The 24802-nt window shown below is 37.3% G+C and overlaps 1 protein-coding gene across 5 annotated transcripts in view; it reads left to right on the top strand.

Annotated features, from left to right (window-relative positions):
- The first annotated feature begins 14893 nt into the window (after positions 1-14893).
- The window catches only part of PPARG (peroxisome proliferator activated receptor gamma), a 59471-nt gene continuing 49562 nt past the window's right edge, over positions 14894-24802 (top strand). The window contains exons 1-3 of one of the 5 annotated variants that reach the window (XM_075762746.1): positions 15005-15049; positions 16105-16270; positions 17931-18082. The gene's annotated coding sequence lies outside the window, so the exon portion shown is untranslated. Of the gene's footprint in view, positions 15083-16104; positions 16271-17930; positions 18083-24802 lie in introns of all 5 variants that reach the window. The other 4 variants (XM_075762745.1, XM_075762747.1, XM_075762744.1 and 1 more) reach the window with 4 other exon arrangements.

The raw sequence follows: 24802 nt of genomic DNA, 5'->3' as shown, positions 1-24802 counted from the left end.
TTCTCTGCTGTTTGGCAGAATATGTGATGTCAGACACGCCAAATGGTTTGCATTTATATAAAACTAGAGAAGAACCAGAAAGTGGTACATCTGAACATTTAGGAAGCTGAGATTAAATACAGAATTTCACAGAATTAAACTATAAAGCAGAAGTAGCACTGCAAAGGAAATAAAATACTGTAAGCATTGATGTTCTTTCACTTACTTAGATTATGGAAGGAATGAAGGAAACATACAGGGGGAAAAAAAAACCCCACCAGATAATAAACCTGATGTGAAGAGAAACATTACATGGATTTTACTATTCATTAAATTATTTACCATAGTGGAAAGAATGCATCAAAGCAACTCCAGACAAAGGCAAATAATTGTTTGATACTACCAATCTTCAAAATTCAGATGTGGATGTTAAAGACAGGAAAGATTAGTATCTGATTTGATCTCCCACATAATACAAAGGCATACAAACCTCCCCAGAAATTGCTCAGCAAGTCTTTAACTAATTCTTGATAACCACCTGTATATTCTAGAGATATATTACAACTTGGTTTGTAGGCTCTGGGTAGTAATACATCACTTTCTAGATGACTTGTTTCAATTATATTCTTAATTTGAATCTGTGTAGCTGAAATCCTAACTATTACATCTCTTACCTCTTTCTCCAGTTTCCACTGCTAGTAGAACCCCCCACACACAGATAGTTACTGAGTCAATTGACCTTTACCTTCTATAGGTTGGTCTGAGTCCCTGATGTCTACAAGTTGTAACAATAAAGTGCAGTGCAGCGCTCTCACTTTCTTCTAGTACAGCTTCCCACACACGAGTACACTTAAGCTGTATCAATAGTCCTCCAATGGTCTTTGCAATGTAGAAGCCTATATAAACTGTTAAGTAATTCAGAAAACATTACTTTTTTTATTAATATTCCATCACTTCTTATCTCATTGGTAAATGGATTCTTTGGTTGTGTTGAAATCAAACATAAAGATGCCATGTCTGTAAATCCATTCTGGCACATACAGCCAAAATAGAACCCTACATCAATGAAAAACTTTCTGATAATGCAAAGCTGCTGTGCTGAAAGATGTCAGGACCTTTTCTCAGTCTTAACACTCTATAATGAGCCACCAACAAAAGATGTCAGGCAGAAATACCTGGCACACAGTTATCCTGGGAGAAAAGATAAAAGAGCACCTCAGTGTCCACAGAAAAGGAGAAGATTCAGGGAAAAGTTGTCCATAAGGAGACAACTTGAGGATCATTTTCAGGCACAAATTAACACTTGAGCAAAGCACATCTGTATAGAACATCTTTTAGAACTTAATAACTTTATAAAAGTTCCTTCTCTCACCTCATGAGTTTAACACTTTCTAGCATCATCCTCTCCCTCAAATTTAGGAATCATGTGTTTAGAAGTCCAAGCAAAAGCTGTCAGTCACAGTTTCCATTTTTTAATGTGTTTTTTTTTCTGTACAAGAAGTATGTTTTGTTTTTCAGTAGGAATGGGTATTTGTCTGCTTACTAGCTTTCATCCATGCAACTATCATTGCACAGGAGTCTGAAATAGCTTTTCAGAGTTGAGAAATAAAGTTGCAGAGAATAACTCTTTTTTTCAGTTTTCTTCTTCAGTTCACAAATGTCTGGTTTCCATAATGGACCGCAGACCACTAACCAAAACAAAGAACTGGGGCAAAGCACCCCCTCAGAGACTACCCATAGTTATGAGGAAAGGAGCAAGAGATGATATTCTGCTCATCTTACTGTTAGACATAAAATGAAGTCGTGATTCCTGCAGTCATTGACACACACATACAAATAACTACATTGATGTAAGTTGTTCCATGGTAGTGACAGTAAACGTGTTCCCCAGGGCTCAGTACTGGGGCCGGTTCTGTTTAGTATCTTTATTAACGATCTGGACGAGGGGATCGAGTGCACCCTCAGTCACTGGGCAGATGACACCAAGTTGATCTGCTCAAGAGTAGGAAGGCTCTGCAGAGGGATCTGGACAGGCTGGATCAATGGGCCAAGGCCAACTGTATGAGGTTCAACAAGGCTCAGTGCTGGGTCCTGCACTTGGGTCACAACAACCCCAGACAACACTACAGGCTTGGGGCAGAGTGGCTGGAAAGCTGCCTGGCAGAAAAGGATCTGGGGGTGTTGGTCGACAGCCGGCTGAATATGAGCCAGCAGTGTGCCCAGGTGGCCAAGAAGGCCAACACCATCCTGGCTTGTATCAGAAACAGTGGGACCAGCAGGACCAGGGCAGTGATTGTCCCCCTGCACTCAGCACTGGTGAGGCTGCACCTCAAGTACAGAGTTCAGTTTTGGGCCCCTCGCTACAAGAAAGACACTGAGGTGCTGGAGCGTGTCCAGTGAAGGGCAATGAAGTGGTGCAGGGTCTGGAGCACAAGTCTGATGAGGAGCGGCTGAGGGAACTGGGGTTGTTTAGTCTGGAGAAAAGGAGGCTGAGGGAAGACCTTCTCACTCTCTACAACTACCTGAAAGGAGGTTGTAGCCAGGTGGGGGTCGGTCTCTTCTCCCAAGTGACAAGTCAAAGGACGAGAGAAAATGGCCTCCAGTTGCACCAGGGGAGGTTTGGATTGGATATTAGGAAAAATGTCTTCACGAAAAGGGTTGTCAAGCACTGGAACAGGCTGCCCAGGGAAGTGGTGGACTCACCATCCCTGGAGGTATTTACAAGACGTATAGATGTGGCACTTAGAGACATGGTTTAGTGGTGGACTTGGCAGTGCTAGGGTAACAGTTGGACTCAGTGATCTTAAAGGTCTTTTCCAACCCAAACAATTCTATGCTGCTGTGACTCTATGTATGGGATTGTGGTTTAAGTGCTAGTACTACAATGCTACTTTTAAAATTGACAGAGAATACACAAGATCTTTTGTGACACAGAAAACTTACTCAACTTTTGTATCATTCAAAATACAGCTCTATCCTTTAAGGAAGTCCATAAACAGGTCAGATCACCTTACTGGTTTAAGAACCTAAAAGAACATTAAAAAGTAGTAATTTATGCAAACATTTTTATTCACTTATATTCCAGGAATAACTAAAGCCACTTTGTAAAAGGAACTTCACAAATTCTACTTTGAGCAGAAAACCTTCTGGAAACTATCACTATGGCAATGCTTTAAAAATTACTCACAGCCTAATTAACATCTGCTTTAAGAGTTTAAGTTATTACAGGGTCATTTATCTACTCAAAGAATCTTGTACACAATTGAGCAGATTTTTAATGTTTAACATTTCTGCCCATAAACTACCAGTGAAAGACATTCACCTAAGGGAGCACGATAGGTAATTCAGGTTCTATGTTTCTCTTCAACGTGTCTCACTAATGCCAGTTTTTCTAATCACAGGATAGGTAACATCACACATGAAAGAAATGCAATCCTTTTTAGAAAGCTCAAAGCAGACTTAAAAAATTTTAGCACCAAAAGATAAAACAACAGAATTGCAAACAACAAAAAAAAAACTTTTAAAAACAAATGAGATTCTATAGCTGGAAAAACTATTCTCCAAAAGGTCTGATGTGAACAGTCTTAGACCCACATTATCAGGAAATAAACCTAGAAACATTCATGTCTTGGACAGGTCCTCTCTCACACACAGTTTTCCCCACCTGCAGTCTGTCTTTTCTGAAACATTGCTGCCCAGAAGGCGATTAATCAAACTGTAGCTGTCCTTCTTCCTCGAAAGGGAACTCCCCCTAAATTTCTGGGGGAATTATTCCTCTGAATTCCATTTCCCACTGTTAGATTGGCCAGTTCCTTATTAGGACAAATGGGATATTGGGGAACATGTCACAGGATGCACCATTCGGGCAGGGCAGAAAGTTCCAGGACTCAAGAAGACTCTTTTCCGTCAGCTCAGGCAGCCTGCAGCACGTTCTTAGGTCTTTCTATTGCATCTCTAGGACTCAAAGTATAGGCTTTTCTAAGGAACAAGTTCAAACTTAAGAGGAGATCTGTGTTTAAATACAAGTAGAAGGCAGACCTAAGAAGTCAACCCTTCTTAAATTTAATTTTGGTTTTGCTTAATGTTTTTTATTATGTGAATCAAAAATCTGGAAAGTCTTTTTAATCATGATTCTGACAGTTATTTTACTTTTGGTTTGATGTTTGGGATTTTAGTTGTTGGTATTGTGGTGCCCTACATACTAAGCATAAATTTCTATATTAAGGAAGTATTTCTTTTAAGTAGTTTGTGTTAGTCTGTAATCCCTTTTAGTGGCAATGGTTGAGAATAGAAAAGATGGCAATGGTTGAGAATAGAAAAGGTGTCTAATTGAAACAGAGAGAATCAGCAGTAGAAAGAGACAACTGGTTCTTGTTAATGCCCTTTTTTTCTAAAAGATGTGTTTTGAAGCATACACCTGGAATCACTGCTGCAAAGTACCCAGAAGAGATCAAAAAGCCCTCCGAGGTCCTTGCTTCCCCAAGCACAAAAAGAAAATCAAGACAGTGTTTCAGCTAATGTAATAATGAGGTCAGAAGAACACAGAAAATCTGCTCCTTGTTATAAGAAACCTCAGAACGCCTTTTTTTCCTTTTGTCTGTGACCCCACCCCTACCATACACACCATTTATCAGCTACATTAGAAAGTTTCCCTCCTTTCCCTGCTCTCGCTCTCCCATCAGGAAGCCAACTTGCCGAGGGCTCCAGCCAGACCCCCTGGGACCCCAGCTGCGCACTTGCAGATCACGATGCACTCTCCTTTTTTGGACATTGGGTGAAGTTCTTTGCTACTGCACAGCAAAAAGGGATGCTAATTCAGGCAGAGCATGCATTGGACCAAATTCTGATCTCAGACACCCACACAATTCCTGTCGTAAGTCACATGTGCGCACATTTCTGACAGCAGGATATGCCCACTTGTGCTCTGTCTTAATGCATCAGCAAGAGTGGTGTGGCGGCCTTTTTAATAGAAACAAAAGTGTAAAGAAAAGATTTTTAAAAGCTTGGGGGCATAGGCAGACTGATAATTTCTCCAACAGAAACCCAATGGTTACAAGATAACAGTTAAGCAAACTAAAACAGTTTTAGTCCTTTCTCACTTAAAAGGGATTTTAAAAGACTGGCTTAAGTCCAGGGCAACTCTCTACTTTTAATATGAGTTGAAGGATATATTTCAGTTTGAAATTAGTTATGGGGAAGTTTTATAATTTATTTAAATGGTCATACGGAAGAGCATCAGCACCGGCTCAATTGTTATTATTTAAGCTTAAGGGTAATAGATAATTGGCATAGGGAAAAGCAGTACAGTGTAAAAGTGTAGCTGGAAGTCAACACTACTCAAAATGTTGAGAAGAAATATCTATAACATTGCTTTTAGATGTGTGAAGGAACACAAATACAGTCTTATAAATAACTTTACCAGATCTTCTAGAAACATGAATATAAAATATTTAGATAATCATTCTTAAAAGACAGGAAGATAATACAATCAGAAAGAGGTGAATTTAACATTTGGCTTTGCTGTCACACCCTCAGATCTCATACCAGGTTGCCTTATTTTCTTTTCCACATTCCTAGTTTCACCTTGCTACTAGAAATCATTATTAATTATCCCTATTTAAGTGGTTTCAGAGTGCTAGAGAAGAAAATTAATGTAACTAGGAAATAAGATATACTGCTGATTCAAAAAATACTGGCAGTAATAGACATGCATATATTTTTACAAGGACTGTTTCTCAAAAATACAAACATTAATTTGAAGAAAGGTTTAAAAGCATTTCAAAACCTGAACTGGTAAACATGTCAGACCATAAGAGAGCACATCATACAATTTAAAAAATAGGAACATTACGTAACAAATAGCTCAGGGAAAAACCTGTACAAATGGAGCTGAGGTTTCCAACCAAAAAAAAGTCAAGTAAATTAAAAAAGGTACACTCATGAATAAAGAACTCCAGACAAAAAGAGACTGCAGCCACGTGATGAGTAAACAGGAAACTGGAGACAGAAAAGATAGAATGGAAGGAGTTTGCTGCCATATGTGAGAGCAGTTACCCTAAATCACTTCTTTGTTCTGAGCTAAGATTAGGGGGTTTAATAACTTCATTCTGAGGAACAGGCTAAATTCTTAAAACCAGTAACATTTTTTCCCATTTTTAGTAATCTTCTCAACATATATCTAGAGACAAAAGTCATTCTGCTATCTTTTCTCCCAATAATCACAATGAAAGCTAAAATCTTACAATACTCCCCCTCTGCATCTAGTATTACAATATAGAATATTAAATTTGAACTTTTGCTTTTTGCATTTTGGACATTTATTCTTATGCTTTCACTCCATTATATACAACTGTAATTTAGATGAGAAGTTGCTCTATCCTGCCTGCAAAAATGTCCTTGAAGTCACAGTCTACAAACAAGCCATTTTTTCCCAAAAAGCTTTTTTGCTGCAACTTCCATATTGTCTCAGTAGTAATCCATCCATTTCTAGGAGTGAAATTATCAGTACTATTCCCCAGCAAGTTGAAACTTTTGTGGTCTATCTGGAAGAAGTAGCTGTAAAGTTTTTTCACCCTCATTTAAAACGATGTTTTGCTCACTCTGTGTTCATTTGAAGCAGGTGTAAATGATTATTGAAAAAACAAATTATGGAAAACCAGCTGTTACTCAAAATGTAACTTCAGTTGTGACCCAGTTTGTACTGTTATACTCTAAGAGGGGCTATGACAAGAAAATCCTGCTTTGTGATACATTTTATTATCTGTATGTTATATGTTATCCTTACAAAAAATTGGGTTGCAGTGATTTATAATTCGAATTATATATAATGCCTATTTATAGCAAAAAAATTAGCAAAGAGTCTAACTCCACACAACACAAATCACTTATTATATGTGGATACTTTGTAAGAAGTAAGCATATTTGAGCTGGAATAAATGAAATACAAAATAAATTTCAATTATAATTTTCCAATTTAATCCAATTTTCTGTCCCACCATTCTACCCTTATTTTTTATACTTCGGTAACCTAGTACTACTTCGGGTTCATCTGCTGGACCAAAGAACTGTACACAGTACAATGAAAGGTCCACAGAGACAAATAAACACATAAAGGGGTGATGCAGCCCAAATGTCAGAAATTTTCAAATGGAAGTAGGAGAGTTCAGATTAAATTTACTTTAGTTCACTGAAACAATAGGGGGTTGCCAGGTTCTACTCCACAGTGTACTAAACTGCTACATTTCATTATTTATTAGTATATATAAAAGTCAAATACCAGAAATCAAACACAATATCCTCTATATATCCCAAGACTGCATTTTTTGGCTAACACAACAATACATAGGGTAAGAAAATACTAATAATTAGGTTCACAGAGTAAAATCTTATGTAGAAAAATGAGTTTGATGGTATCTGATACATGTCACATTGAGGGGACGCTTCTATATTAACTTATACTGATGCAAATACAAGTAAGCATACCATAGTATGCAAATGTGCTATTAATAAAACATTACCATATGTTACGTACGTATGATAGACTCTTTGAAGAGCATACTCTTTCAGTTCTGCTCTGCTAATACTGAGGACTCAAAGCCATAAATAGGAATCACAAGTGCTATTACAATACAAGTAATAAACATTTCATTCTGAAAAACAAATCACACAAAACGTTAGTTGCACATCAGCTAGTTACAACCTAAGAGAATTAAAAATCCCAGCACTGTGGAAATATTTTTAATTAGTATTTGAAGCATATTAAAGCCATCAACCAACAACACCCCCTAAAACTGCCTTTCTTTAATCAATTACATTTTGTAACAAAGAATTTTTTAGCAGTGAGTATTTATATCCTAAATTAGAAATACAAGGTTTCTGGCTGCTTTGTGTTTTTTTCCTGACCTAATGTTATTTTTCCTCCATTTCTGATCCAACCAGCTATTTAAATTCACCAGGATGTTTGCACATGTTTCCTAATTCACTTTATATGTTAGCTAGTACATTCCTTTTTATTATTTTTTTTTTATTTTGGCATTCAACACTTTACATTAAAAAGCAAATTCTATACTGTAAATGTTGAGTCACCAGTGCTCAGCAGAAGTCCTGTTGCCATTCTATAGAATGGCAAAGAATCTTCACACAAGATATCACATGTCCTGCCATGAGAGACTACAATATGACAAAAATGAGAGAGTTTCTGTATTGATAATGAAGGGTTTCAAGCACACAGTGGGCAGAAGTCCTAACATACTTGAAAAATATTTAACTGAACAATAATGGAGCAATGCCAAATACTAAAAGTTACCAAAGATAATTTTAATTGTTGTAGATATAATAGTGTTCAATGACAGCTGTTTTGGAACAAAAAGGTTATTTCCTGCAAATTATTGTAATATTTTTCTCCCAAAATAGCCCCTGATTCACTGCTAAAGTTACCTGGCATCCTCTAATGGTTAGCACAGACTAAAAACCAGTTATTAACTTTATTTTTTAAGTCTTAAGATCTTAAATAATGATTTATTTAAAAGACTAACAAGAGTCAGTTCAGAAGAGCAGCTGACAAACCAGTGGAACTATTTGCATGAATGAAACATGATGACTTTAATATAATAGCTATTTCAAGCTCTATTGCCTGACCATATTTAATTTTCTTGTACTTCTGCAACACAATATTCAATGATCAGTAAGGATTAAAGTTACTGCTTCTCTGCCCAGCAAAATTCCATGCATGTTGGCAGCACATTTTTATGCTGAAGATTTAATCACAGAGTAAGCAGATACTGTTTACGCAGTAGAAACTGTCATCTGAGGCCTTTGAGTTTAGCATCTGTGTACATTTACACAAAACAACATTTGAAAAATATTATGCCCTAATACTACAAAAATGTATGTACTTTTTCACTATGCAGCTGTCAGTAGTCTCACACCACTGCCTGTGAATCCATGTGTAAAAGTTAGAAGCCAGAGTTTTGTGTGTATTTTGTTGGAGTATACCTCAGTGGTCACCACTTCCGTGGAAAAAAGAAGCCTCTGCAATACAATTTGTGAGATATAAGTAAAGGATGCTTCCATTTTACTGTTATGCCACTCCTCCTATTTTTTCTTTCAGAAAAAATGATATTACTAAAATGACATAATTTTAGGATGCTTAGCATTATAATAATATATATTAATCACAAAGACAAACGAGAAACTGCTTAGTTTAGTCTTTGGTTTTGTTACTGAAAGCTCTGCAATCCATTTGCTGTAAAGAGTAATGAAGGTATTTCAGAGAGTAATGAAGGTATTTCAGTTAACACAATTAAATCTATGGGATAGTCTGAATGCAATCCAATTCTCTTTCAGTCTTTACTATCTCTATCTGTCTTGGAGAATTACAAAATGTTCAAAATGCTTTTAAGTATCTAAGTATATGAACCTGATTTACCAGACATGTGAAAGACACACCAATCTCCTTGGTTTAAAACCCTCCAGAGTTTCCCTCTGCAATAGAAATAAAAGCTGTGGTAACGTGAACGTGAGATCCATGCCACTGTGACTGAAATGCTGAGAAACTAATCCTTATGGCTAGGCAGTATACCAGGAGATGCTCTTAGATTCCATGACTTTCGCTGGGATTTAGTAGCTGCAGCGTATACTGTTTTTCTACAGAATCAGCATTTAGTTGACCGACAGTATTTCCTACATCTATCTGGAGCACCCCTGGAGATTAGAGTAAAATATGTAAAAAGCAGGGATTTTAAAAATAGTATTTCAAATTAATTCCATCACAACAATGTATAAAAACTATAAAACAGGACAAAGGTTATAGGAAATGGAAGTACCAAGAGATCTTCACACAGTCCTCCAAAAGAAACAATGGGAGGGGGGGAATTAATTCTTTTTTAACAATTATGAGGGAGTAAATACCACAAAACTACCTTTCTCACACTCTCACAAAGAAAACTCAATTCTCTTCATGAACAAATGTTTAACTGGAACCTGGAAGCAAAGTTCTCTAGATGCTTTAAGTTAAAGTTTGCACTTTTGAGGGTTTTAGTCGTCTTTACTGGAATCAATGGATTGCTGTCTGAGAAAGACATAGCAAACTACATGAAAGGAATGACATTAGGAATAGAGGTTTTGACCTGCTGACACAGGTCACAACGTCCTTCTATGAGCGTAAAATAATTGTAGAAACTCTAATGACTTCAGTCTCACAGTGCTTTAGCAATTAAGTATTATTTCCATGTTATATATGAGTAAAACAAGGCACAGCTAAGTGACTTAGTGACCCACAGGAAGTCAGTGACACAACCAGGAATAGAACCTAGACCTCTCAGCAGCTAGTCCCATGCTTTAACCACAAGACTAGCCACCTCCTTCCCATCTTATATTAGCACAACTCTAAGTCTTGGTTGCATCAGCTACTAATTTAAGATGTCTAAGCACGTACAGTTGTAGAAATCTGAATTTCTGAAGTTGAGTAAGCTGCATTCATAAATCTGTCTTAACTTAAATCACCCAAGACATTAGGATAAACGTTTTAAATGAGACTCAAAATGGCCATGAATTTTTGGTTGCTTTAAAATGATTCCTTCAGAAATCAATTTCTGACGGATTAACAAATCTGATGGATAGCAGTATATGCTTCAGCCTCTTTATTCCTATATATTCTTTTGTCTGCTATCTGTGTGTGATACACAATCTGGACCTGTTTGATCAGAATGGGACTGGAACATGAAGATAATATCCACTTACAGAAGAACCGGACAACCCTAGAGAGAAAGTTATTCTCTTCAAGAGAGAATGAAATCAGAGAAGTCAAGAGTTGGGGAGAGACCAAAGATCATGAAAAAAAACATTCTAATTAGAGGTAGGCAGCCTGGTGTGATCTTGGCTTTAGTGAATTTAAAGCAGGCATGATTTGGTTTTTGTTCTCTTTTTATCTAAGCCTCAAAGTTCAGGAAAAGAAGGATCACTTTTAGTTTAAAGGGTTCTTGTTTTGACCCGCTCTACAGTTATCTATGGAAAATCTGTATTATGCCTAGCCCTATCACTTTTGCTGGATCCGAGGCACAGCATACTAAATGCAGTATAACAATACTGGAGTGCAATCTCCAAAGAGTTTGGAATCATACCAAGGGATAGTCCTCTACCATCACTTAAAGAAATGCGGTTTATACTATAGGTTTTTGCCATATATCCGTATAGAACACCACTGATAGCAGTTGAAACTTCTGATTTCCTTCAAGTAAAAGTGTGTATACAGAGAATGTGAAAAATGAAGATAGGAGTGTAGTGGAATATTATGAAATACTATTTACAAAAATATCTTCCCAGACCAAAAACTGCCAATAAAGACAGAATGAGATACGCTAAGACAAAGTTCTTGTTATCCATAAAAGAACACCAGATATATTAATTCAAAAATTACATAACCCAAGAGAAAGTAACTTTAAAAAAGCCAGCAATACAATAGTTTTTTAGCTTGCTTAAACTCCATTACTTTAAACCAATGCAATTTCCACAATCAGAACTTGTTCTTGACTGCTAGATTTATAGCCACACTGCTAGTGTATGAGATTGCCCTCTAGATGTTAGAAGTTTGGCTAGATATTTTTTCATTCTATCCAGAATACTGAGATGGGACACACCGTATGATTTGTGATTTTAAACTTCTGTAATGCACCTAGAGACTTAAAGCATAGACACAATGGAAACATCAAAATAATTAAGTGAAAACTGGAACTAGTATATCTGCAGAGAGAGGAAGAGGTATAAATCTTTCACTTCTATATCCTTATAAGATTTCTACCCTTTTCAAGCCAGTCCTAAAAATCACAATATCATAGACAGAGTCTCTTGAATATATTAATTGTTTGAACCTCGGATCAAACCATAAAACCCTACCTGGCACACCTTAGGACCTGTTGCAAAAAAAATCATTCATTAAGATGGAAAAGAGACATAAAAATGTTTAAGGGAGGTTATTTGGTCCATACTAATAGCCTTATCCATCTTGAGACTGCACAAAGTACTCTTTCTCAGTTCAGTGGGTCTATATTTGCCATATGGTTCAATTTAATCTGCTTCAAATTTTCTTAATAATTAAAATATTAATAATATACACTCAGTAATAAGTGTACGCAGAAACAAGTTTTGGGTTTTTTTCAGATGCATCAAACTCTTCAAAAATACTTACCATGAAAACTGGAATGATTAAAGTAATATAAAATGCAGTTCTTTTACATGAAAAGAACTAACTAACACTTTTATATCCAATAAGAAAAACAAAGTAGAATTGATCTTTTGTAAAGACAAGTCATCATCTAATTTTAAAACTAGAACTGATGCTGACAGGCCTTTTTCTGCTTCTCTTTGAACTTAGGGAAGAACTGCCCATGATTCAGGAAGGCCTGAGCTTGACACTTCATTCTTATTTTATAATGCTTAAAGGCCCCAGTCAAACTTAGGAATTCTCTCAGATAAGCAGAGGAGAAAGTCCACATAATCAAAAACTGTGCAATCAAATAATGCAAACAGAAGCTGTATGAGAAATTGATAATTTCTTTATTATGACCATTTTATTACTGTATAAAGGAACTCCAGAATTAATTATACAATAGATAATATATTTGTAGCCTATTTTATTTCTTTACCAATACAAAAATGATTGGCTTTCTATGTTCCATGTGTGAAAAAACCCACACTCTGTTGGTAAACAGATTAATTAAAATTATAAATAAGGCATATTTTTAACTACCAAAGAAAATTCATGGGTTCTTCATCTCTTGATTCTTCAAATTAAGATTAGCTATCTTTCTAAAAGAAACATTTAATGAGGTACCAAATACTACCTAAAAATCTATCTTAAGCAGGAAATCAGACTAAGTAATTTTTTTTTCCTCTCCTGTCTCAATCTGTTAAAAATCTGTATTTACAAAATCTGATTAATTTGTACCTAAGTCAATATTACTGTTTCTGCTTTATATTTTATGAGTTCTGTTCAAAGGATGAACTTGCTAAAAGAATATAATGCTTACAAAAGAAATAAAATGATATGGTAGTTGTAATACTTCTCTGAAAGCCCTGTTTGATTTATCTGGACTGAGTTAGATATGCCTATTTCATCCACACAATTTAATTAAACTCGAACCTATGCTTTGTATTTCTGCTTTACTTATGAACTTATTAAAAGTCTAGACTCAAAGTATGACTTTATAGTCACAATCAGATGTTCATTAATACCTGCCATTTTTTGGAACGCTCCCAGTTTCATGGAGTTGTAAAAAATTTGCATGTTAAAGCCTAGATTTTTGGGGAGGGCTCCTCTATTATTCAGACACTTAAACTCAATGGGTATATTCTCCAGCAGTTTGCACAGAGAACAGCGTTGTTTCTGTTCTCAGCACAGCTAAATCTGAACTCTGTGGAGGTGTCCAGCTAACACACTTCTTTTAACTTTATAATGAAACTTTACCTGAGATATTGCTGTAAAATGGTTAGAAATATTAATAATTTCAGTATTTAGGCCTCTGTTATTGTTAGATTATTTTAACCACATTTGCCTGTTTATTCATCCATGGCTTCTTGAGCTAATTCTGAAGTTTTGTTTTACTTGTTTTCAGTACCTGGCTCCTAATTCTGAGTCAGACTATTACTGAATAGATATTACTGCAGTATGTTAGAGAAAAAAGAAAAAAAAAGAAAAAAAAAGAAGAAAACAAAAAAAACCCACCTTCAAACCAAAAGATTTCCACATTTCTATGGCTAAACAATTCAGATGGAAGGAAAAGCATGAATTGAAAAAAAATTCCTTGATACGTCAAGGCAGAAGTAACACTTACTTCAAGGTTATACAAATAGACAGATAAGTCTCATAAAAATTAACACAGGGTTTCAAGCCTCTACAGACGGAAAGATTGTTCTCATAAACAAAAAGCTGCAGGCGATGTTAGTATCTATAAGCAGACCAGGTATTCTGACGTATTCAACTCTAATCTATAAATTGCCTTCAGTATACAAATAATAAAGCAAATGTGGGCTCTCCTTCAAAATGCTTGATGACTAAGAACCATAATGAGGCAAATTTAGGATCCTCTGAATCTTCTAATGATGTCCAAGAGCTCAAGAGGTTTTAAAGATAAACTGTTGTATCCTGGGGCATCTTGACTTACAAGATGACTCTCTAAAGCCTGTTGAACTTAAGACTTTTTTTTTTTTCTCTCACATCTTTCTTTTTAAAAGAATCAGAGGGTGAGCTAGAAGGAGGTGACATGCTTGTTTGAACTTGCTCTCTCTTGAGACTTACCGAACACAGCCTATACCGTTTCCCTCTGCATTCCTGGGGAGGGGAGGGGGGGATAAGAGGAGAGAGAATCTGTAGCTTAAAAAAGCGAGGGGAAAAAAGAATTTCATTTACCTCTGTTACTGCTAAGAATCTTTTCAGAAAAGCCTTTACTCCTGTCACAGCAGGATACAAACTGACGTGAGGTGACCAACTACACGCAGCGCAGAAAGGAGTTAGCTGGAGAACGGGAATGCAAAAGAGAAAGCAGTTAGCAGCCGGAAAAGCTGAATTACTGGAGTTACAGGAGATTACAGAGAGCAGAGATCAAATTCCAGATCCACTCCGGGGCCCGCGCTCTGCCCTCAGGTACACGCTTGTGATTTCGCCCAACGGGCACGGACCCCGGGAGAAGCGGCTCGGGTGAACGGACGGGGCTCCTGAGGGGAAAGGAAGGGGAAGCAGCGCCTCCTCCTCCTCCTCCCCCCCCCGACCCGCTCCCCCTCTCCCCCCGTCCCTCTCGCCGCGTTACCCCGCCGCCCCCCGTACCTCAGCCCCGCGTCCCGCCGCTGCGCCCCCGCCCCGCCCCCACAGCCCTCCGGCGGCGCGAGCCCCGGGCCGCCCAACGCCGCGTGCCCCCGCTCCCGCCGGCGGCTCGCCCCTCAGCGCCGGCAGTGTGGGCCGGCAGGGAGGCGGTGCCCGGCCCGCGGAGGCGGTGCCTGCTCGGTAGGACGGGCCGAGCGGGGGAGTTTATCCCACTAGAAGGGAACAGTTTCTCCCGCTGAGACTTGACAGCGCCAGGTCAGTGTGGGCTACGGGGGACCTTCCCCCGAGGTGAGGGGGCCGGCGGAGGCGTGAGGAGGGCTCCGGGCTGAGGGAGACCTGCGCGCGCGAGGGGGGTTGCTTGTGAGGGGCGCCTCTGTGGGAAGAGGGGCCGGCGAGGGCTCGGGGGCTCGGAGGGTCTGTTGGGGATGAAGGGGAAGCGTGCGCGGTCCGGGAGCTGCGCCCCGGGACGGGGAGAGGGCTGAGCCCCGCGCCGGGGGAGGAGGCCGTGGTGCCGGGGATGCTTGGGGTGGCGGGGAAGGAAGGTGGCTCTGCGGGAGCGGGGGGGCGGGGTTAGAGGGCTTTTCCTGGAGCGGAGGGGAGACGCGGAGTGTCGGGGGAGTACGAGGCATAGCCCAGAGGGGAGAAGGTCTGCCAGGACAGGCTGCCGGTGCCCGTGGGGGCTGCGTGGGCGGGGAGAGGGGCTGAGGCTGCTCCGCGGCGGGCGGGGAGGAGAGGCGGGAGGGAGCGGCGAGGTGCCGGGCAGGACCCTCTCGGTGAGGGCTCCAGGTGCGCTGCGGGCAGGCGGCGGGCTGTGCCCAGAAGCCTCCTACCACGGGAGAGCGTGGGCGCTGTGTCCATGGTGCTGTACTCGGGGCAGGGGAGGAGGGCTGGGGAGCTGTGACCCGGTCGGGTTAGCTACCGTCCTTCTGAGGGAGGGGAGGAGGCTGAGGAGGGTGCGACGCGCCTAAAGGGGGGTCTCCTCCCCCCCAGAGGTGGAAGGGACGGGGAGGGATGTATGCAGTGATTGCGAGGGGCAGACCGCGGGATGTCCATTCGTACTATGGTAGGGGAAAGGAGCGACAGGGAAGTGTTGGTGCTCACCTGGCTAGCTCGCTTAATGAATGAACAGACTCTTCTCTTTTTTTCTTTCTTTCTTTTTTTTTTTGTTAAATTTCTCAACCGCAGAAAGTTGGGGAGCCTTTCTGAGCCTGCAACAACTGAGATGCTATGTTGAAATATGTTATGTCTTGATGGCATGCCTCAGGTTTGCAGGCGCATTTTGTAATCTTCCTGGTGTCATTTCTCTCCAGGGTATTCCACAACTGGAGAGTGCAAGTTCCTGTGGTGTTGTAACGTTGTGCCACTGTGTACACATGACACTACAATGCTGACTTAACAGTGATGTCTATTAATATCAGTGACGTAAGGCTGGTATTTATTCTGATGAAAAGCTCAGGAATTTATCAGTTTCTTCAGGTACTGTGGGGTCTGGGTTCCTTTACATCAGAAGGATCAGTTATAGTTATCCTTGAAAGAGCTAAGGTTCTGAGCTAGCCTTAGATTTGTGACTTGCCACCCCATCTCTCAACAAGCTTTTGCTGTGGAACACAACTGTAATGTTCCATTTAAAAATGAGTATTCAAAACAAAAAAAATATATTTTTCTGGTACCAATTAATCCATAATTTAATCAGTAATTTACTTTTTAAAAGGTTACTATGACTTGTTACTAGTTAACTAAAAATTGCCAGTGTACACCAAGTAACTAAGACATATGATGCTCAGTGCTCTCCTTTGAAAGGAAGTTTCATATGTTGTGCTCCCATTCATATTGGAATTTGTTGTGTGAAGTCGTGTGTTTGACATCGTTATTCTCTTTGGCTGTCACAAAAAAAAAAATGCTGCAAAAATTGCTTAGAGATTTAATTATGAGATTATAAGAAATCACTCTTAGCAGTGTGTTAAGGCGTGTGATACAATATAAGCATGGACTTGTCAAGGGGAGAAAGCGAAAAAATAGTCGGCATGGACTTTGAATGATAACCAATCAGAAATATAATTTCAAGGTATTTTTACACAGGCAGCTTTTTAATTTGAATGTTCTTAGGCATCAGTTTTGTAAAATATCTCATGAACTCTTAGTGATTCAGAGATTATATATCTGTAAACAGCCTTAAGATAGTATGTATTTAGAAATATCTCAATGTCAAATTCCAGGATAATACAATTTATTAAACATGAGCATCTAGTGAAACTTCCATTACAATATAGAGTATACAAATAACTATTTTTATCCTGATGTAAATTTATATTTCATATAACAAATTATCACAAAATAACAAAGATGGCAAAATATTAGAATTTAATTGAAGAATATAGAAGCTATGCCTTTTTAGCCTTCCTTATGATACTGATAAAAACACCCACTATCAACACTGTTTCTAAATCTGAATCTTCTGTGAATTTTTAAAAAAGAACCATAAGTCCATTTCTAAGTCAATAAAATAAATATAGGCCCAGCTTCATTTACTGTCAGTATAACTTTCTACTCATAGCAATGGCTAATAAAATGAATTTTGCAAAAGGTTATATTGTAAAAACAAGGAAGAGGTTAAAAGTAGAACGAAAACTCTTGTCTTGTACAAAGCTGGACTAAATAATGAAAAGTATACTTAATGATTTTTTCACTTTGATTGCTGAGGTCCTCTTTGTTTTATTTGGCTTTTTTTTTTTTTTTTTTTTTTTAAATATAAGCTGTTTAGAATAGTGTTGAATGTATTTACTAGCCATTTTTTGGTAGCCAAATTGTGAATCGCTAGTTGTGCATATTTGATATTTAGAATGTGAGTTTCTTTTACTAGCTTTTGTCACAAGGATTATTCCTATATTCTCCTCTGGCATGCAGTAAAATAGTTTCCAGTGCAGTTACTCAAGAGAAATTAAAATACAATTATAAATTCTCCATGCTAGGTTCTTTTGAAGTCATACTTTCACTTAGTTATTGCTACTAGTTTCATTTTTTAATCACTGATAGACTTATTGAATTTAGCATGACATTAGATGATGAGTGCTGATTATTCCGTGCTGTATTTCCATAATGACGTATATTTTTTTAACAGCGGGGATCCTTTTTTCAGGTACTTCATACCAGATGTTCTTTGTGTGTCAGTTAACTTTTTGTGAACTAACAAAAGAAAAAGTTAGAAATAATCCAAAGCAAGCGAACATTGTTATACTCGAGTCCTACATACCCATGCCACAAACAGAAGTTGAGGTTTCGCATTAACAGGTCAGTTCTTAAGGATTTCATTTAAATGTTACAGAGTACTTGGAAAAAATCTGCCCCTCGCCCCCTTTTTTTTCCCCCATCAAGGCCTTTCCAAGGCAGAATGAAAAATGAAAGAGCAAGAAGATTTGTCTCCAGATATTTAGATTCCCAGGAATACGGAATGTAAATTGATTCCTACATAAAATGATAAACCTCTTGCATTTCTTTTGCCTGTTTCCCCCGACTCCTTGGTGGTTTTTTGGTTTTGTTTTTTTTTTTTTGTTGTGGCTTGTTGGGGTTTTTTAATGAAGAATAGTCCATCTTTTTTTGAGTTGTGCTTTTTTTTTTTTTTTTTTTTTTTTACTGAAGGATAGTCCGTCTTTGAGTTGTGCTTTCTTTCAGGGTCCAGTGATGGAGTATGTAGAGAATGCAGGTGCTAAGCAAATTGTCGCCCTAGTAGTACTAGCACCTGCGGTGAGCGGGGCTTGGGATACTTGCAGATCTTGCAGATATAAGGAGAAATGAAAGATAAAATATATGTGACAACCATAGGAAAGACTAAGTTTCTGCTCCAGCATCAGGTCTTCTACTGCAACATGGACTTTGCTTTTGCGTGTTGCTACAAAGATGTCAGCCCTTCTCACACCACAAGGCAAATGTACAACTAAATCTTTTGTGAGATTTTATTCTTTTAATTAAAAAAAAAAGGCAAGGCCTAGTCTGCAGTCTTCATGTCTGAAAACTTTTGCAGAACTTAAGTCAATTTGATCAAGTTCACATTTTTCTCCCACTCCACCCACACCTTCCATTATATTATTTGGCCTGTTCCTCCTCTCCTAAACCACTCTATAGAATTGAACTAAACAATTACATCATTCTCCAATTAAAATTCATGATACATGCACTATACAGATACTTTTAATTACCTGTGTTGCAGTAGTACCTAGCAGCCTAGTCAAGATTGGGGCCATCTTCTTACTCACTTAAATGAAAAGACTGTCCCTATCCTTAATACTATATGATCTATGACATGAGAATGCCAATAGTTACAAATTTACAATGGAGACACAATGAAGTAGTGAGATTGATGCAAACATTTTAATTTAAAATGTCAGTGTTTTGATTTCTGCTTACATTGTAATAGATGGTACAATAGTAATAGATTCTAATCTGCATCATGACAAATACAAAAAAGTTAGATATATGTGTGATAACAAATCCCCAAATTTACAGAAAAAACCCACCGAACTTCTAAGCAGCACCCATTGTCTAAATAAAGCTGGTTTTACTTTGCAGTTTCACTAGATTTCACTGCATAGAAATAGAAATATTATAGAAAAAAATAGAAATAGAAAAAAATATCCTGCTTAGAAATGGGAAGATAAGTAACTACTTCAAAAGCCGGGTTGTGACTTTCTGGAATTGACTAGCAGATGATGCTGTGTGGACTTGCATAAACCACCCCCTTCCCTCATGACTAAGCAGATCACCTTCATGCCATGCAGCCTGCACATTCAGGACAAAGTCTATGAATTCAAGTCTATGAATCCCAAAGTCTACTCTGCTGGTTGATAATTAGCAATTTTAAAAACACAAAGCTTACGTAGCTTTGTGTATGTATGTTCAGGCACAAGTATGCTTGATGAATGCTAAGATGAATATATATGTATGGTTATGTACATACTTGTAGGGGATATGTGTTTGTAGGTAATGTATTAACCCTATGTTATACAATGACTTCCTATTTGTCTCAGTAATGTTGAAAGGCTACATATAACATCTGATAACACAGTATAATAAATATTGAATAATATCCCAACAGAGAAATATAAAGAACATTCCACAGTATCAAAAAAAGATGATGTTGGTTTATTGGAAGATGCATGGAGTCTAGAAAAAAAAATCTCAGCTTCGTTCAGGTCAGTGGCAGTTCTGCTGTTTCAGTAGGGACAGGTTTGCAATCTACGAGCAGTGTTAGAAATTTTGTCCTAGATATGGCTTGCTTCCATGCAATTATTATTGAAGTCAGTCTGTGGTTTTAGTATACTGAAAATATAGGGTCCGCCTCTAAATGAATTGCTGTTTGGTCAGTGAGACTAAATGCCTACAATTAAATAACCATGAATATATATTATAGCAAAAGTTCTACATATTTTTCTTTAAATTATTTAAGAAATGTCAGTGTAACAGGAGTAGTATATTCATCTGCCTTTTGTTCTGGAATTTGTGTGATCAATTTTTTAATGTATTTTAACTCTAAATGAAATACTAACATATTGATACAGACTTTGCAGTTGGTATTAGTTTATTCTAGACCTCCAAATTAGACATGAGTTCTAGTTTTGCTCTTATAACAGCTATTATGGGAGGAAAATATTATACTTCATGCTGTTTCACAGGTTATTGGAATTTCATGAGGTCCATGGGGACACATGTCTTTCCTCTTTATCACAAATCTGATTGTGACATATTTTACATTCCCTTTTGCCAGAATCCTATACTTTTTTTATAGGAGACCTCCAGTTACGTTTCGTCTAACTTACCTGTATGTACGTGTAAAACTCTAAATGTGTTATTTTCATACAAACACTTTTAGCTGTCATGGAATAGGCACGTAGAATAAGTGAGTGATGGAAGCTTTCTTATTGCATGTTCTGTTTTTCTGCTGAGTTTAAGCAAATTACTTTTCAGAGAATTTCATATTTGCACAAAGTAGCCCTGCCCAGACTTATGATCTTGTCTTAAACTTTTTACACAATATGTGATTACGCTGCATTGCATAAAATAGGATTTTATGTTATAATATTGCATTATAAGTCCATAGTACTTATGTGTTTGTTTAGATTTATTGAACAGAGATGTTGTGTAACTGCTGCAGCTATTCATGGTTGTGTAGCAGCAGTTTTGAAGTTTGAGAGGCTTTGAACTTAGGTTGCTATCTATATAGAAATAGAATGATGTACACTTTCAATATGCTAAGGGAATATTTTAATATTGCTGTGAAATAAGTTCTCAACTGTGGTGATTTGAAACATATGTTAGAGTACCAAAAGAGTCACTCTGTTACACCAAAAAAAAGGAACTATGAAAAGAAAAATGTTAATTACAGGCTTTAACACTCACACCAAGATCTTCTAGTAGGGGTGGTCAGAAAAACAGGTTTTACTACCTAGACCTGGTGCTTTGTGGTGCTATCTAATATGGGGGCTTGTGGAAAAAATGCAGCCACTTCTGTTTACTGCCTTTCATAATGTACATATTTCCTCATGATAGGTTTAGGTACTGACTTTTTATGTCTACAGTAAATAAAACTGAAGAGTTTATCCTTTCATCTTGAATATGTTTTACTTGGAGATACTGTTCACTGTTCCCTACAGTGGTATTTCAGCTACAAAATTTTATGCTGAATCTCAGTTTTTAAACTTAGTAGAAACATGTTATACTGTGGTATATTGCTAAATTGATTTTTAATCCTACTTAAGAATGTAAAAAAAAATATAAAGCCAAATTTTATTTTCAGTTACACCCAGAGAAATCTATAGATAAGCAAGTACAGAGCTACGTGAGGGCAAAAGGTTGCTTTATTTACACAAAATTTTATCTGTATTCTCTAACCTTATTCAGGACCATATTTAGTTGAATCGTGCGAAATTTTGAAGAGGCCACAGGCTGAGGTTCTCATTTCCTCCAGGATGATGAAAAATTATTTTATGTGCTATTTGCTTTCTAGCTTGCAGCATCTCTGAAACCAAGTTCTTGCACTGACCTAGTGATGTAGCTATTCCTCTGATTCTGCTAAAGTTAACCACTGATAGTGGATGGATTTGCTTAAATTGAGTCACTAAAGTTCTGTGAGGTTTTGTCTATATTTGTTCTCAGTCATCACTCCTGGATGCCATCATTTGCACTTAAACTGCATATCTGAGATGCCTTATTTGTACATCAAGGCATGTTAGTGTATTTGCTTTTTAAAATGATTAGAAATATTAAGAAAAGCAGGCTAGCATTTCATTTATTTTAAATATCCCATAGTAATTGTCAATATAAAAACAGTTTGACAAATGACTGCTCATTGCAAGACACTCGTATGAAGGTGTAGATTTTTTGAGTTTTGCCTAGAACATGATTAAAGAGTGTGGAAACAAAAGTTCTGCAAATATGCTTTCACTTTCAGAATTTCCAGCTGTTACTGAAGATGGTTTGAGATGATAAACAAGGTGAAACTTTAAGCTTTATTTAGAACAAAAGGATTTCACATTAAATCAGTTCTCTGAATGAAATAAGCACCGTTTTAAAAGTTTATTTTCCTGGATTTTTTTTTAATTTTTTTTTTTTACATTTACACTAGAGCTATTGCCAGAATTGCTAAATTGGCCTGGAGTAGGTTATTTAGTAAAGATCTCAGCTAAGTATGAGTTGTTACAATTAACTACAGAATAAGTTTCAAAATTAGTATTGCAAAAGTTTATTATGACAGGTCCTGAATTTAAAATAGGAAATAGGCAAACATTGAAGAACTACTTTGAAAGGTTCAGGTTTTTAACAAAGCTTTTAAAATATTTTTTGTTATCAAGGCAATGCAAAATAATTTCCAAAAATCCTCTTAATTAGTAGTTCCTAGCTTGCGCCTTTTTTTTTTTTTTTAATTATTTGGATGTTTGCACTTAAGAAATGCTATTGCAAGCAAATTCCACACTTGCTTTCCATGATGAGCTTGCCAGTTGATTTTGGTTCTGTTTTGCAAGCTTCTTGGAGTATTAGCTATCATATGAGCTTGCCAATTGTCTTGAACTGGTTAATTGTTTTTGTGATGCAGAGAACAACATTATGGCATGATGAATAAGAGACCCGAGAGGGTTCCTTACACAGTTTCCTTTGGGCACTGCCCAAAGACTTATTCTTTGGGTCTGCCTCATGTGATCAGGCTGGCTAACTTTACCCAGTGAAATTGGGTGCGGCGGTTATTTATTATGTTCTTGTTTAGTTTGGGGTTTTTTTTAACGGTAATCCAATACTTTTATAAAATATACATTTGAAATCATCACACTGGTTTAGGTTTTACTTGGGTTAGATAGGATAAAACATCAGGTTATGCAAGTTGCTTTCTGACATAGGTAATGGCATTTGAGGAATTATTTTCTTACACCAGGATTATTAATTTATTAAGAAATAGTTATTACAGCACAGTTGGCGTAGGCAGGAATTCTTGACAGTGCTTGAAGTAGTACTGGAAAACTCTTCAGTATCAAGAACCCATTTTTGCTCCACCAAAGTTATTTTCTTGTAGACATGCCTTCCTGAAAATTTTTGGCAATGAAAATCTTAATCCAAAATTAGAATATTAAAAATACTTTTTTTCCCAGCAAACATACCTTCATATTTTCATTTATATAAGAAACAGTTAGCATGCTAATGTTAGAGTTCACATTAACCAATTCCATTATGAAATGAGTCTGTGTCTAACAGTCTGTCATAGTTGTCGTTGTTCTGTGCATTGGAATATGGTATCTGTCAAATTTTTAATGAGTCACTGTTTTGTTAAGAAAGTCATCTTTTTATGAAGAAAAGAGTTACATACAGTACAACGGCCCTCTGACTTGTACATAATATGCTGTTTCATCCTTCATGATGTAATACTAAGGATGTGGAAGTCATGTGCATTTCTTTCCATTCTTGTTTGGGTCACCAGGGTGCCAATTCTGAGTAGGTGAGAGATCAAAACCGCTTTCTGTATACTTTATCAATTCTTTTTTTAAGATAAAAATATTGTCAACAATGTCCTGCTTATTTACAAACAAAAACATCCATAAAATTTGTGCAGAATAGGTGGAGTAATGTGCAACGTTATGATAGGCTCTGGCTTTAAAATATTGTGAAATAGGTAGAATATCTTTAATCTTAACACAGGCTACTGGTGTTCCGTATGATTAAATGAATTGCAGTGGTTGATTAAGACAGGGATCTAAGGCCAGCGTGGGACTTTGGAGGCCCAGCAGAGAAGAGAGTTGGGAAAAAGTGAAAAAGCTGTCCATAATGAGTGTCAGGAAAGAAAATGAATTAATTAATTAAAGGAAATTTTGAAGGAAGGCAGTGAGAATATTGGCTAAGAAACTGTTGGGTTTATTTATTTAGCCCTTTTAATGTTTGCCCAAAAATATATTAAAAAGCAGGGAAATTCTTTAAAAATACAGATGTTTGAGTTTCTTTTTCAAAGTTTAAAGTTTATTGTTGGAACCTTCTTGATTTTGAATTCTTCTCTCTGGTCTCTTATGAGATTTTCAGCTTTTCTGGGTTTAAGATATGCTGACAATGCCATAACGTGGTCTTTCACTGTATTTTGGCATTCCTACTCATTGTTCTTTTTCTGCCCAAGTTTGTTCTGTTTTTTGAATTTAGCCTTATTTATTACTCTTTTGAGAACAGGAACTGTCTGATATGCTAACAACAAGTGACAGCTTTCCTGTCACTAAGGACAGAACAGGCAGTGAATATTGCTGAAGTCTGAGGTAAGTTCAGAATAACAATAACTTGTACAATCACTAAATTTGATATACTGTAATGTGACTGCATTCTCTGACGCAGGCTGTGCAACAAATTCCTGTCTCCTCCCCCATCCACTAACAGGAAGACGCAGCACAATGTTATACAGCATGTGGCAATTTTAAATTTCTGCTTAGACGGGAGGGTAACTCTCTTGTTGTCACTGATGAAATAACTGTACTATGAACCTCCTTATAATTT

The sequence above is a fragment of the Balearica regulorum genome, chromosome 10, assembly GCF_011004875.1.
Source record: "Balearica regulorum gibbericeps isolate bBalReg1 chromosome 10, bBalReg1.pri, whole genome shotgun sequence".
NCBI lineage: Eukaryota > Metazoa > Chordata > Aves > Gruiformes > Gruidae > Balearica > Balearica regulorum.
Note: the sequence above shows the minus strand (reverse complement) of the source record. Positions and strands in the feature narration are given on the sequence as shown.